Raw genomic sequence first — 14,269 nt, forward strand, 5'->3', positions numbered from 1 at the left:
AAGCAAAGGCAGCACTGGCAGTGCCTGACAGATTGACACCTCTTCTAGATGCTGCTGCAAAGCTGCCATCTGAAACTATAGCAACAGGTAGGACTAGGGTCTGCTTTGTTATTTGTGTTTATAGCTACCTTGTCTAGCTACAGCTGCTAGAGCTGCAGCAAGCTGGGAAAAACAGTCCTTGACCAAAACATGGTTTAGTGAAAGGTATTGCTACTGTTATTAGAGCTGTTTGTTTGCAGGCATATGTAGCAGCTCACCTTTACTGATCCAGAAAGGGTTGTAGTTTGAAGCAACAGTAGTCTAGAGTATGCTGCATGTAAACAAGCTCACTGTTTTCCTATTGCCAAGGCTCTTTTTTTCCTCAGCTTTTCTTCCTTTCCTTAAGCAGCTTATTAAATGCATGAAATGTGTGACTACCTCTCCAGCATGGCCTCAAACTAATGTGGTCATTCCAGTCATAATCTTAAAAGATTATTTGATACCAAATTCTGAGCTAAGACTACAGGATAAATTTTCTGCCTCTGGTGAGTGGTGCATTTCATAGGTTGAAAAGTTCCTAGATCGTCTTATAGCCAAGCCTCGACCCTCTTCAAAGCTCCATCAGCCTCTTAAGCTTTGCCCCGTGAATGTTTAAAGACGAGCACTGCTGCTCTTCTCTGATCTCTTCACGAGGGACACCAGAACTCCCTACAGGGATACTTGTTGCTACTGCTGAGATAATGGTTGTTATGGCAACAGGCATCCCCCCGATGCTGCTCTCACAAGGCCAAGTTAGTCTCCAAATGTCAGAAGAATTGATGGCACAGTGGGACTCTGTACCTCTCGGCGAAAAATGTGAGCCTCAGTCTGGATCTGAATGTTACTGTGTGTCGACCTCTGGTTCTAAAACAGATCTTCTGTTTATTCCATTTCTTTTGTATTTTTCCTCCAGGTTAGTCTCAGTGAGAGAAAACGTGTCCTGAACTGACTCTAGCCGTACTGTCTGAATAATAATTGGATGAACCTGTGATGCACAAACACAAGTAGTAACACCTTGTCCTGTGACTGAATCATCGGTGCTGTCTTTGCTCTACCTGCTTAAATCCCGTTAAATGTGTTTCACATCCTGCTTTCCATATCAGATTGATTTCTTGGCAAACTTAGGTTTGATATTCATTGTCATCACTTATGATGTCCATCTAGACTTTTTAATTTCTGCAGGACTGAGATGTGAGGATGACCTGAAGGAAGAACTCCCCTGACTGTCTATGTTGACCAGAGCCTTATTGAACAGCCACAATTATAATTCACATTCATCTGGATAGACATGAGAGTAGCACTTTATTGGCAGCTCTGGTTAAGTAAAGTAAAATTTGCCACTCAGATCCCACATAGACCTTCTATAATCCCTCACAGGATCCTTCTTACAACACTTTCAGCACATGAACCAAGTAGGGATGCACAATATTATCAGCAGGATGTCGACATATATTGGTTGACAAATTAATTTTTTTTAGCAGATATAAAAATGTATGCTGATATTTAGAACTTTATACGTTGGCTAAGAAAATCTGCCTGTATCAGCTGTAAATATTGGCCATACTAACAATTTTGTCAGTGGAGGTATGGCTGGACCAACAGACCTACTTCAGTGATAGTCTTTCATCATCCCTTACACTTTAAAGTGTGTTTTAAGGACATAAATCATCGTTTTTTTTCATCCTCAAACTTTGAATAGTGTGTTTTAAGGACTGTTGTTTTAGGTCTGAGCTACATTTGAATATCAGTATCGGCTAAACTTATCAGTCATCTTCCTACTAGAGGGCTAGCGAGCTAGCTCCTATGCTAACCTGTTGTGTTTTGTAGACAGCTCTGTGTGCTTGTGACTGAGGTGCCTGGTAATCTTCTGTGTGCTGGTACGACTGTTTGGTAGCACTTTCATCATGCAGTCTGTTATTCTGCCTCATCTCTGTGGATAAGGTAGCCCGTTCTGTTCACCTGTGCACGCGAAGGTGGCTAGCGCCGTGTTAAACTGAATGGATGCGGAGCCAGTCGATAGCCGCCTACTTCACTGTTGACATCGTCTGTTTCTCAAAGCCAAGGAAGGATCGTCCAACGGCTGTCATTGACTGCTGTCAGAGGACTCTTCCAATCTCAAGGATCATCACAGTTTTTCTGAGGACTGAATCCTTAAAACAGCGAATTTCCAAGGAAGCACATACGGATCCTCTGCTTGCAGGAATTACCCACAATCCAATGGGCACCGTTTTCCTTCTCTTTTCAAAAAAATATGCAAAATCGGTGGGGCTTTGGTTCCTCGAGTGCTCAATACACTTTTAAATGTCCTGTTTCCATCATAAACATGTTGTCATCATTATTGTATCGCATCAAAGTAAAGCTGAATGGGTAAAAGTAGCACAATAAAATATGATTATATTTGATATGATAGCATATTAGGCGGCGCTGGGCAAATGTTACAGAAGTTGCTGTTAGCCCCTCCTATTTTGGTTTCTAGTACCACTGCATATATGGGTGCGACCCTTCCTATGACTTGATCATGCACCATGCATCATTCCCTCTTCTTGTATATCCTCTTTCATGTTGCATGTTGTGTTTTGCGGTTGCTGCTATGTTTCTTCTTCTTTGTTTTTGTTAGCTCACATGTGAACACGTGAGATTTCTGGCTTGGAGGACGAAATGCTAGATCGGTGGTGAGACAGAATCATGATGTGTGTGGTGTGCTTGTGTTGACATCGGAGCACACCACACACAGTACGATGAAAACTGTTCAATGCCTGATTTGTTATCTTCATGTGTGGGGTCTCTAACCGATAAAAAATCTCTTAAGATTTAGAAAATCCTTATGTGTGTACCAGACATAAGAGACCTGACTTGAGAGGATCCTTCCTACAGAGGAAAGATCTTGGACTTTGAGAAACAGTGACTGTCTGCCTATCTTGCTCACACTGCCATCTAGTGGAATATTTATGTAAAACTCAAAATTTCCCACACCGTATTACCGGCAACATGAACCAGAGCCATATTTGACCAACGACAGGCCCCGAACACCAGGAAAGTCTGGTTATGAATCTGAATGAGGATGCGACAAGCTTTAAGCTATAAAGGAGGCGGCTGGGGTGGAGGAGGTTAAGCTTGTAAAGCTGCTGCTGCAAAAATGAATCTAACTGCTACTTTGACATATTTCAAGTTTAGGAAATATTGCAACTTCTGCGATTTTTAAATTGCAGCAAGCCATATTGCGATTGAATCTAATTTGCGATTAATTGTCCAGCCCTAGTTCTGGGCAACACTAGTGGGAAGGATATTAGGTCAGACTGTAGAGTGAAAAAAAAACAGAGGGAAAGATGCACCTTGCTGTGGAGCCAAAGTAGTACACTTTTGAGTTAATTGAGCTAGTTCTTTGGTGCTGTAGGCATTTTCATGATAACCCCACCATTCAGAGATATCGCTATGACGACTAAGGATTGTGGGTATTGTAGTATCTTTTGGCAAAGACTGCCAAAACCATGTTCTGTCTGAAAAAGAGGTTGATGTTTTCAGTACTTTTGTCTTGTAAAGGAGCCTATACCATCATTTCACTCTCGGGTAGATTGTAATAAGTATTGATGCACGATAACTTTTTTTCTGAACTGACACCGATAACCGATAATTTCCTACTCCTGATGGCCGATAACCGATAATAACCGATATATTTTTTTCAATTGTTGATCTAACAAAAGAAGTTTATTTGATGTGTTTATGCACATTTGGGGGTAAGAAGGGGTTAATATGTAGTGAGCAAAGATATTTATAACTCATTTTAACTAATATCACTCATGTTTTTCAAAAAACAAAGAACCATTCTGACTTTATAACTGTTACTATAGATCACTTTTCTTAGTTAAACATTTGTGTACCAAGTACAACATACACAAACAACTGACAGAAAACCAAATGATAACAGGCTGTTATGCTTAACAAATGGAGATATTTAGGGGTCTGTTTTTTTGCTTAAGCCAGAATTAAAGCAAGCTGATGTTTTACATAAAGATTAAAAATATGCACTGACATAAGTCATATCAGAGATAGGTTAAGAATGTAAAGTACACCGTGGTCTGTGGCTAACTTCTATTCATAACGTCGATCAGACTGAATGAAACCACATCAAACAGAGCAGGCAGGTACATGTCTATGAAAGTAGCGATTGATCAGGAGACTGTCAGACTGATTTTGTTATTATATTATATTGCGCCTTTTGGCTCTGGCAAGCTTTCTGCAGTTTTCAATGCCTGCTAGTGCCCGCGGCTGAGGCTAGTGACTGTTGCCGCTTCATTTTAACGTCGTTAGGATGATGACTATAAGTGACTTATAAGATCTGTCGAGGACTTCTTTCCACTCTTTGCGACCTTTGCAGGGCAAATTCTACACACACGGTCGCGTTATCCTCCCCGTAAATTCTGAATAACGCCACTGTGTTGTTAACATTTTAGCACAGGGGCTGCTATTTTCTCTTCTTCTTTGGTGCTTTAATAGCAGGTCGTGTACTGCGGCGCCACCTGCTGTTTTGGAATGTCTCCTGAGAAAGAAAACAAACGCCAGCACTGCAGTGCTGACAAAAATATATATGTTATCTGGGCTCGTCGTAATGATATCGGGCCGATAAGAACGACGTAATAATTTCCTGTTATCGGCCCGATAACTATCGGCCTGATAGTTTTCGTGCACCCCTAGTAATAAGTCTATCTAGGATTATTCTGACAACATGATTAATAATCAAAACCTGCTATGGAAACAGTAAAAGGGATTTTTACTTCTGGAACGACACCGTTGAGCCCTCTAGTGTCATCCTTTTAGCCTGATGTCCTGCCTTAAACTGTGACCATTGCAACATCAAATCCTTGTTTGTTCTGGATAGATGGGCTTTAACTGTCTTTAGTGATCCATTGAAACATTAGGAAAATGTTCAAGCCATTGTGTCTTAAACATGTTAGCCTTTCAGTCATTTAAGCTCTAACTAGAGATGTCCCAGTAAGGTCTTTGTTGTTGATATGTAATCTAGAATGTAAACAAATGGTTTCATATTAGATCAAATCTTAAACATGAATTAGCTTCCTTAAATGGTCCTGTTTTTCACTATAAGATGGAATGAATATCCTTAAACTAGTGGTAATAATTAGTGGAGATAATAGCACTCTTGTTTTCTTTTTTGTTGTCTTGAACAAAGCTGTCACACATGTAGAGTTAGTATTTGATATTTTGTCCAGGCTTTCATGAGCTTGTTTTTGACTGGAACATTTGTTTGTGCTGAGAGCCCATCTTTCCTCCCTTGTTCCTTTGTCAGCAGAGAATCAGTCCCTTTTGCGTTCTCGCTCTTAATCCTTATTCAAATCATAGTCAAATGTTGTGTCTGACTTTGTTTCTCTGTCACATGTAATTGTTCAGCCGCCAGTGTTCAAATTTGTGTAAAGTGTAATTAAAAAGTGCAAGTAGGCCACAGCAAGGACAGAACAGGCCTTTGTTTGGATATGTTTTCCTCTTTTCATTCCCATTTCTAAGGTACTGAGCCCTGGTCTCTTTCAGTCCTTTCCAGAGACGGATCAGTCCTTGTCCATCCTCCCCCTCCCCTCACCCTCCCCACCGAGCGCTATCAGAGGCCTTTGATCGTCACACTGTTTATCTGTGCTCGCTCAGAGGCTGCAAAGCAGTGTGATAAGTGGGCTTTGCCGTGTGCGAGTGCGTGCGTAGGGTGGGTGTTCGCCTGTTCATGGAAATAGTGGGGTTACGTATTCTCTCACCTCCTGACTCCAGCTTCAGTTGCACAGACGCAAGAACAACAAGTACTCCACGGGAAGATTAGCTCCTGTCCTGTGGGAGCAGAGAGAGGTAACCTGGTGTGCCAGATAGAGATAGAATGAGAATGTTCATTTAGAAGAACGTCAACAACATTTAGAAGGACCATAAAATCAATGGCCACATCTGTTACACTTAACTTCTTTCTTTTTCTATTAGATAAACAAAAACATACACAACTCATAGGCTAATAAATAAAAGCTCAGCTCAGCATCCTCTGTAAAAAGCCAATAAAACATGAAATACAGTTTCCACTAATCAGGTACAGAGTGGTTTATAGCACCATAACATACTGAGCTACTGTTGAAGACATATACAGTGAATGATAAGTAATCAAGAGGAGGCGTTACACATCACAGCAGCACTTCGCTGCTTCTCTCATTCTGACATGTTTGTGCTGTTTGAGTCATAGAACAAAACTCTGTGTAACTCAGTGAGCTTTAGGATGTTAGAACTACTGCAAAATTGTGGGTCTTCAGATAGCAAAGAGGAGGATGAAATTATTTTTAACCCCGTACTGCCACTCCCTCTGATGGAAACAGAAGCCTTTGCTTGTAAATGAAGCCACATATCATAAGTAGATAATGTTAATTGGCTTACATAATGAAATAGTTTTATAAAGAATACAACACCACTATCTTATGACACTGGCTGCTGAAAAACAAAACTTGGCTGTCTTTTATCATTCTTAAAAGCAAACAGAGTCATGAGTCACTCTTTAGGGAAATGATTTAGCTTTTTAACTGCCTGTTAACTTGGGAACTTTTAAATATTTAACCACGTCAACTTAAAAGACCTACATCAGTACTGCAGAGTTATTCTTGTCAGTCATTTTGAAGCACCATGTGTCTTCTGAATGCTTTAAATCCTCTGTTGAAGACATTATCAGTTTTGACATGCCGTTTTATAATATCTGAGTCATCTTCTTTGTTTTTGTTCAAAACAAATGATCTTAAATGGCACAAAATGAAATATGTCAATTTAGCTTTAAATGTCATTCTTTTGTGAAGACTCATCCACGCCTCGGTGCAGCATTCCTTCTGTGTTAGTAGGCAGGCTGCTGTTGAGCCGTTTGTCAGTGCAATTAGCTTTCACGTGTCCCTCCTTCATTGCATCTTCTCAATGGATTTAAAGGTACGATTACTTTAGGCGTGGTGGATCTACAAACCCTTCAAAGAGGTTTGCCTTGGCTTAAATCTGACTTGTGGGTAGCACTAGAGATTTTTGTGTCTGTCTAGATGGTGTGTTGCTTTTATAGTGTCAGTTTGTACCCCTAGCCTATTTCTAGGCTAGATCAAACAGTTCACCCACGCAGGGTTTGTAACGGGAAGGGTATTTGCTTTTTAAGCAAGCAGGGTCTTTATCAGACTATTTGTATTTTCTGTCAGTGTTAGCATTTCAGTTTTAGCAACGCTGCAGTGTCAGTGTGTTATTAATTGCTCTAATTTGATTATGAGTTTATTATTAAGAAAGGAGATGTCCTGTCTTGTTATTTTGTTTGTTTTTCTGAGTGTCTACTAAAGAGAGGAGGCTGTTGATTTTTTGGAGGTTGTGCTAAAAGCAGTTAAAGTAACAGATTTCAGTCTGAGACAACCACAACCCTGAGTCAGGCTGAGCCACCTTGACACAGGTAAACACAGCCATGACCATTTGTGACTCATGGCCCATTTACAAAGCTAGGGTAAGAAGACTGGGTCCATTTTCAAGATATCCTATGGTTTTTTTCAGGGCCAGTACTGATAGCCATTAGTAGTACTTCATGAGGCCTAGGACAAATATCTGGAACCGATGCATAAATGTCAGTTATTTCAATTTTATACTGACAGCATTTGATGGGATGTAAAGACATCATTCACATTGAGATGTGTACGGCTATTACTCATATGGCATCTAGCCAACCAGATAGTGTTGTGGGCGGGACATAAGAGAGACTTTGATGGATATAAACAGAGCCATAGAGGAAGACACAACTTGCAGCAGAGCCAAAGTAGAGTGCTTTTAATTCATTAACTTTATCGGCAATTAGTGAAACAAAATGCCTATCAGATAATTGGATAAATGCTGAATTTTGGCTCCGATAATTGGCCTATATGATACTATTGGCAAGTAGGAATGGGCGGTCGTACAGTAATTCTGTATACCAGGGTATTTAAAGATAGCCACAGTATTCCTTTTATTACAGTCATGATGACATTTGTAGTTGTGCCATGCTCTATCCATTTTCGGATGATGGATTGAACAGAGCTCCGTGAAATGTTCAAAAATTGGGATTTTTTTTATAATCTAACCCTGCTTTAAACTTCTCCATAACTTTATCCCTGATCTGTCTGGTGTGTTCCTTGGTCTTCATGGTGCTGTTTGTTCACTGATGTTCTCTAACATACGTCTGAGGCTTTCTCAAAACAGCTGTATTACTGAGAATAGATTACACACAGGTGGACTCTATTTACTAATTAGGTGACTTCTGAAGGCCATTGGTTGCACTGGATTTTATTCATGGGTATCAGACTCCAGGGGGCTGAATACTTTTGCACACCCCACTTTTCAAATTTTTATTTGTGAAAAATTTTGAGTGCCATGTATAATTGTCCTTCCACTTCACAATTATGTGCCACTTTGTGTTCGTCTATCTTATGAAATCACAATAAGATATGTTTATGTTTGTGGTTGCAACGTGAAGAAATGTGTAAAAGTTTAAGGGGTGTGAAGACTTTTGTAAGCCCCCGTATCTTAACAGTCTTCAGTTGTGTGGTGTCAACTATAGGCCTAACAGATAGGCCTGACCAATGATTAAGGCAGATATTTGGCCAATTATCAATATTGGCATTATATTTTAACAATGATCGACAGAATTAATTATTAAAAAAATGCAGAGAGTGTGTTCCCTTCAGCTTATATTTTGGTCTCCACAGTCACACCAAGTGTCCTGCATACAGTACGATCTGATTGGCTAGATATGACATGAGCACCAGACAGTCAATATTTACGCCTGATCCATCTGCATCCAAAGCAAACAGCAAACAATTTTGTAAAATAAATGTGTTTTTCTGGTGGCATTTGGCTAGAAAAAAGTCTAAGTGGGCATGTAATTGAAAAAATCAAATCATTTCTCTTGTGCAAGAAAGGGCAAGGTTGCAGCATCCGATTTGTCCCTGGCCTTAATGTATTTGGGAGTCTGAGGTTTGGTCCAGATGCTGATGCTTCCCATAGAGCTATAATTAAACTAAACCAACCCTCATGGCAGATGAAGTAAAGGTGCTATTGTCAGCAGAAGTCTTGGGCGTACGTGTACCTGTTTTCCCCAATCCATGACTCCATTCTGAGAAAACCACAGGCGGGAACATTATCAGAATTCAGTCAACAAAGCATGAGGCCACACAGAATCCACTGACTTGAGGTATCGCTTACAGGCCGACACTCCTGTTTGCACACCCTGGGAGCGCGCACCTCATGTGGGGCGCTGCAGCAGCTCAGGAGTTTTTGGTGGATTCCAGTTTTGCATACAAGTTCCTTTCTCTTATTGCTTGTCCGTACTTGCCTAGGGATTCCGCTGTCTTGCTAGTTACACTAGATAAACTGGTGAGGCTGAGAAGACAGATTAGAGGGTCATCCATTGTCACTCATTGGACTTTTATGTGTGTTGCCTCTCTGTTTGTGTGTGTTTGTTTTCAAGCTGAGTGATGGAAAGGGAGAGTTGTTCACACTGCTTCCTTTATTTGTGTGCTGTTTCCTGAATGGCATGTTGACCTGTTACTATACCACACGCTGACAGCCCCCTGCAGTCTTGGACTGTGTCCCAAATAGTGCACAGCATGCTTTTGTCTTTATTGAGGATGAAGTTAATTCTCTTATCTTGTGACTCACAAAAGGCTTTGGATGATACATCAAGAGGTTTTTCCATCAGAGATGAAACTAGAGGTGTGCTCTCAAAAAATGAATGTAATAACCTCTCTAGGTGGATTGTGCAACAGGTTTTTGTGGTGAGAAAGTATGCCTAGTACGTAACACTTGTTAACATTGATGACTCCTTTTATTAAAGCTTTGAAATGCCTGTTTTATGAAGCGGCAACTTCACAATAGGCTAATTTCTCTCCACTTTAAGAACAGCTTGAGTCTCGAGTGGCAGTAGCAGACTGTGGTAGCAATAGTTCAGAGCACCGGTGGAGCTTACTGTGAGTGGCCAGTCTTTTGAGGTGAACCAGACTGCTTGTCTGACCAACACCCGAGTTTGACACCAACTGTCACACTTGGCCAAATGTGCCGACTTCTCTAAAAATGCCCTCAAGCAATGAAAAACCTCTCCTGTTGGCTGAAGTGTGAAAAACACCCCTAAAGAAGGCACATGTGTCGGTCTTTTCAGGCTGCTGGTACAATAAAGTTGGCCACAGCTCAACAAGCAAGTCACTGAGATCCTAACCAGTCAGTGCCTTGCCCCCCTTGTGTCCCTTCTACCATTTAAAACGAATGAAAAGCCCACTCACGTTGGTGAGAAAAAAGACTTAAACTGAAGAAAACAAAGGGTGGATTCCAACCGCCTGGCCTATAAACGGTGCTGACATCACTGCAGGGAACCAGCTGGATCATCAGGCAGGTGTGATTCTCTGTTTTATCTCAGCTAGAGTAACTGACAAACTTGAGCTTCACTTTTTCTTTTCCTCGCTCTTTTCCCCCGCTTTCCTCCTTGTTTAATTTTGCCTATCTACTGTTATGGGGCCCTGGAAATGTTTCTTCACATCTTACTGATTTCCTCTTGTAACTACTCCTTTGCCCATGTCCTGTTTGACATTTCCAAGCCTGTCTGTTATCTTTTATTTGGTATTCACAGAGGCTACAAGAACAAAGACAAGCTTCTTTGACACTTGGCCCCATTCTATTCACACTGTGCGATTTCAAAGTCTGTCAATTTGTTTCACTGTTATTCTTCAGCAATTTTCATGTCAATGCAGTTGAAAGGAAAATGCCATACCTCCCCTCCAGTTGTATTTATGCATGAGTGTGTTTGTTTTTCTGAAAGCATGCAGCGTGAGTGAATGAGACAGTAAAAGGAGAAGTGTGTGCTCTGGGTGTATCTAACAGGTGCAGCAGGATTGTCGGAGCGTTATCTCGCCCCACACTGCTTTAACTCAAAGGAGTTCAGGGCTTCCTCGCTCCTCCCTTTGCTTGTCCTCCTCGCCATGGATGACAGGCGCTCCCCCTGCTCCGTGACTCGGCTCCCACACAGCGGCGTGGCCCTACAGCTGCTCTGAGGCAGTACACTCTGGTCATGCTCAGTCTGGCTTCAGACAAAACATCAGCGAGGCTCAGGCATAAGCTCAGACCACTAGACAGGGCTGAGTGTTATACTAACATCTTTCGCAAGGAGGGACGGTGATTGACTCAGACGTTCCATATTTTGTGTAAAACTCCGACTTTTGCCTCTGTGTTTCCAGTCTGCGTTTGCAGTGTCCAGACACTTGAGCTCATGTGTGTTTTTGTGTCTAATTTTAGAACACCCCCCTCTCCTTGTGGCAAATCTATTGCCCAACCCAGCGTGTGACTGTCTACATGTTTATGTTCATGGTGTACATAGCGTACTGTATGTAAACGGTTGTGGTGGCCACCTGACGGCTATCAGGTGTCAGCGAGTGCTTTCCCCTGCTTCACTATGAGAATTCTGAAGACCGACTGCTGAATAATCCTCAACACAGACATTTTTAACACGAAGCTCTTTACAGTTAAGAGTGTTCAGAGCTTTTGTTGACATCAGGGTTTTTTGTTTTCATCTGAAATGTTAATCCACTAAATGCACAGCTTCCTTATCTCTTATCAAAAATATGGCAATTTTCTAAATGCAGAAGGTGCAATATTTCTTTAACCTTAAATGTGTTAAAATACCAGCTTGATACACTTTCTATGCAGCAGAGATGTTATGCTCTACGCATCATGAAAATATTTTAATGTCTTTTTTTTTTTTTTTAGAATAGTTGCAAAACTCCTTCTTATTTTTGGATTTTTTCTTAATCAAATGATTGACATGAAAATGAGCATTTCCTAAATTCATATTGACATTGCAATATGAGACAAATATTTTTTTCAAAATTGTTCAGCCCTAATTGAGACTTTCATCAGGAAGCTTTTTCTTAAAGGTCACGTATTTTAACCCTTTACGACAAAATTAAATTGGTTTCAGAGTTCCCAAAAACATGCCTGTGAAGTTTGTTGCTGAAAAAACACTCCAGTATTGGATTTGCATGTTTTAAAAAAAATAAACAAAAAACCCTCAGTTTCAGCCCTGCTCAGAATGAACTGTTTCTGTGTCTGGGCTTTAAATGTTTCTGAGCTGTCTGACGCCGCCCCTGACCACACCCCTCTCAGGAAATGGATGTGGCTTAATGGGTGGAGCTTTAATGTTGGGAGGTCCAACCGAACCAAGGGGCAGTGCTAACTCCCCATGTGACATCATAAGAGGAAAATCTAAGAATGGCTTGTTTCATCACACATTTTCTACAAGGTAAAGAGACAGGAGAGGGAATGGATTTTTCTGTTTTTTGGGGGGGATTGTAGACAGGCCAGGAGTATATATTTTTGTTAGAAAAGACTGTCTACTAAAGCAGAAAGTTTTTCACACATTTTACAATCCACATGCTAACCTATCATGTTTCCTAAAATGACTATATTAAATCAGTACTGCATGATTTGGTAATAATATGTTTATATAACTGATTCTGATGAAATGTGTAAAGGGTATCATGAGTCTTATTGCTTGGTTATTTAGGAAAATGCAGAGAATGACAGTTTAGAAGTGTGTATTTTCAACTCAAAATAAACATTAAGTAGCTTTAAAAAAAAAAAACTTGAAGTACTGCTTTAAACAACCTAACACTTTCCAAAAAAAAAATCAGTCTTCTTTGAAAATAAAGTTACTTCTACAAGTGGCACTTTGGTAAACTAAAAGCCCCTCAAAAGTAACTGTGGCTTTTATGCAAATACGTAATTGCACACCCTGACATTGTAACTGTGATTGGAGTGATTGTGTAGCACTAGTTTGAATGATTGAAGAACATGGTAAATAAAGGGATGAGTATTGAAATCTGGTACCAACATGGTACTGGTACCAACACATCCAATATATACCAGCCTGAATTACAACACAGATATCAAAACTTCATTTCAATACCCTGCCATCCCAATGTGACTTCCTGCCATCCCAAATGATAGGCGCGCACTCTCTTCTTTTCTTATTCCATGTTCCACTGGCATCTTTTAAAGACATTTCTTCAAATCATTTACATCACACTTTTTCGTCAAAATTATCGATACCGGCACCATGTATAAAGTACCCGTGTAGCACTGGTATTAGAACAAACCCAAGCAATACCCAACCCTAATGGTAAATGGACATGTGTAGTGCCTTTTCTCATTAGAGTGCTCTTAAACTGCAGGTTACACTTACACTGCCATGGAGAATCCCATTCAAACAGACCCATACACATTTTACCTGCCATGCAGCAAAGTGGGGGTTAAGTACCCATCATCATGTGACAGGGGCAGCTGATGATCGTACCGACAACCTTCCAGTTGTGAGACGACCAGCTCTACTTACTGAGCCACTGCCTTCCTGAGTTATGATTGTCATGATGATTGCTGACAAGTCAGTGAATTAAATCCATTTACTACCATGATTACTAAAAATGTGTTATTCATATTGATTCATGCATCATCTATGATCCTGATATATAGGCCTGGCCTATAGGAAAGAATTTGCGTTTGTTGCAAAAATACCCAATTTATTTTCCCAAGTCGTTCAGCCCTACTGGTTAGGTTATACCAGTCAAACTGATGACTCAGCCTGAATTGATACCCATGCCCTGATTCCCATTCTCCTGCTTCTTAATCACCTGTTTAGGTTTTTGTGTCCTTTACTGTTCTGAGATACGGCGTTCCTTATCAGCTCATACTGCGGCTCCCTGCTCTCCCACACTTCCCATCTGCTCCTCTCTCCTTCTGTTCTTTCTCCTGTGTCACCATACCAGATTTCTGAGAGGCCAGCTGATGTGGGAAGTTGTCCCTATAGCTCCCCACTCTCTCCCCCCATTCTCTCTCCCTCCCCCCTCTCGAAGGGCTACTCTAACAGTAGAACACGTGACGAGGAGCAGGGCACCAAGGGAGCTTTCTCTGGGCCGCTGCGTGGGCCTCTGCCTTTACTCTGTGACCTTTCTCCCAGTTTAGTATATATACTTGCACATGGACAAACATGCACAAATGGCCGGATGTAATACAAACACACTTTATAGAAGGGCATCGGTTAGAGCGGTTTGAATTCATGGAAGGGTTTGCAGGATTTTGCCTAAATCTCTGTTTTATGGTGTAGACATTAATTTTAGATTACAGAAGAGGTCCTACTATGTGGTGAAGTTTTTATATCGACAGCTTCATCAGAAAAAGACTTGAATCACTTGAA

At 40.9% G+C, this 14,269-nt stretch overlaps 1 protein-coding gene across 2 annotated transcripts in view; it reads left to right on the forward strand.

The window, feature by feature from the left end:
• ptp4a2b (protein tyrosine phosphatase 4A2b) overlaps positions 1-14,269 on the forward strand; it is a 37,792-nt gene that overhangs the window by 3,604 nt on the left and 19,919 nt on the right. Inside the window, exon 1 of one of the 2 annotated variants that reach the window (XM_041809254.1) lies at positions 10,403-10,420. The exons of the other annotated variant lie outside the window; for it this stretch is intronic. The gene's annotated coding sequence lies outside the window, so the exon portion shown is untranslated. Of the gene's footprint in view, positions 1-10,402; positions 10,421-14,269 lie in introns of those variants that run through there. 2 annotated transcript variants of the gene reach the window in all.

This window comes from Cheilinus undulatus, linkage group 16 (assembly GCF_018320785.1).
Source record: "Cheilinus undulatus linkage group 16, ASM1832078v1, whole genome shotgun sequence".
NCBI lineage: Eukaryota > Metazoa > Chordata > Actinopteri > Labriformes > Labridae > Cheilinus > Cheilinus undulatus.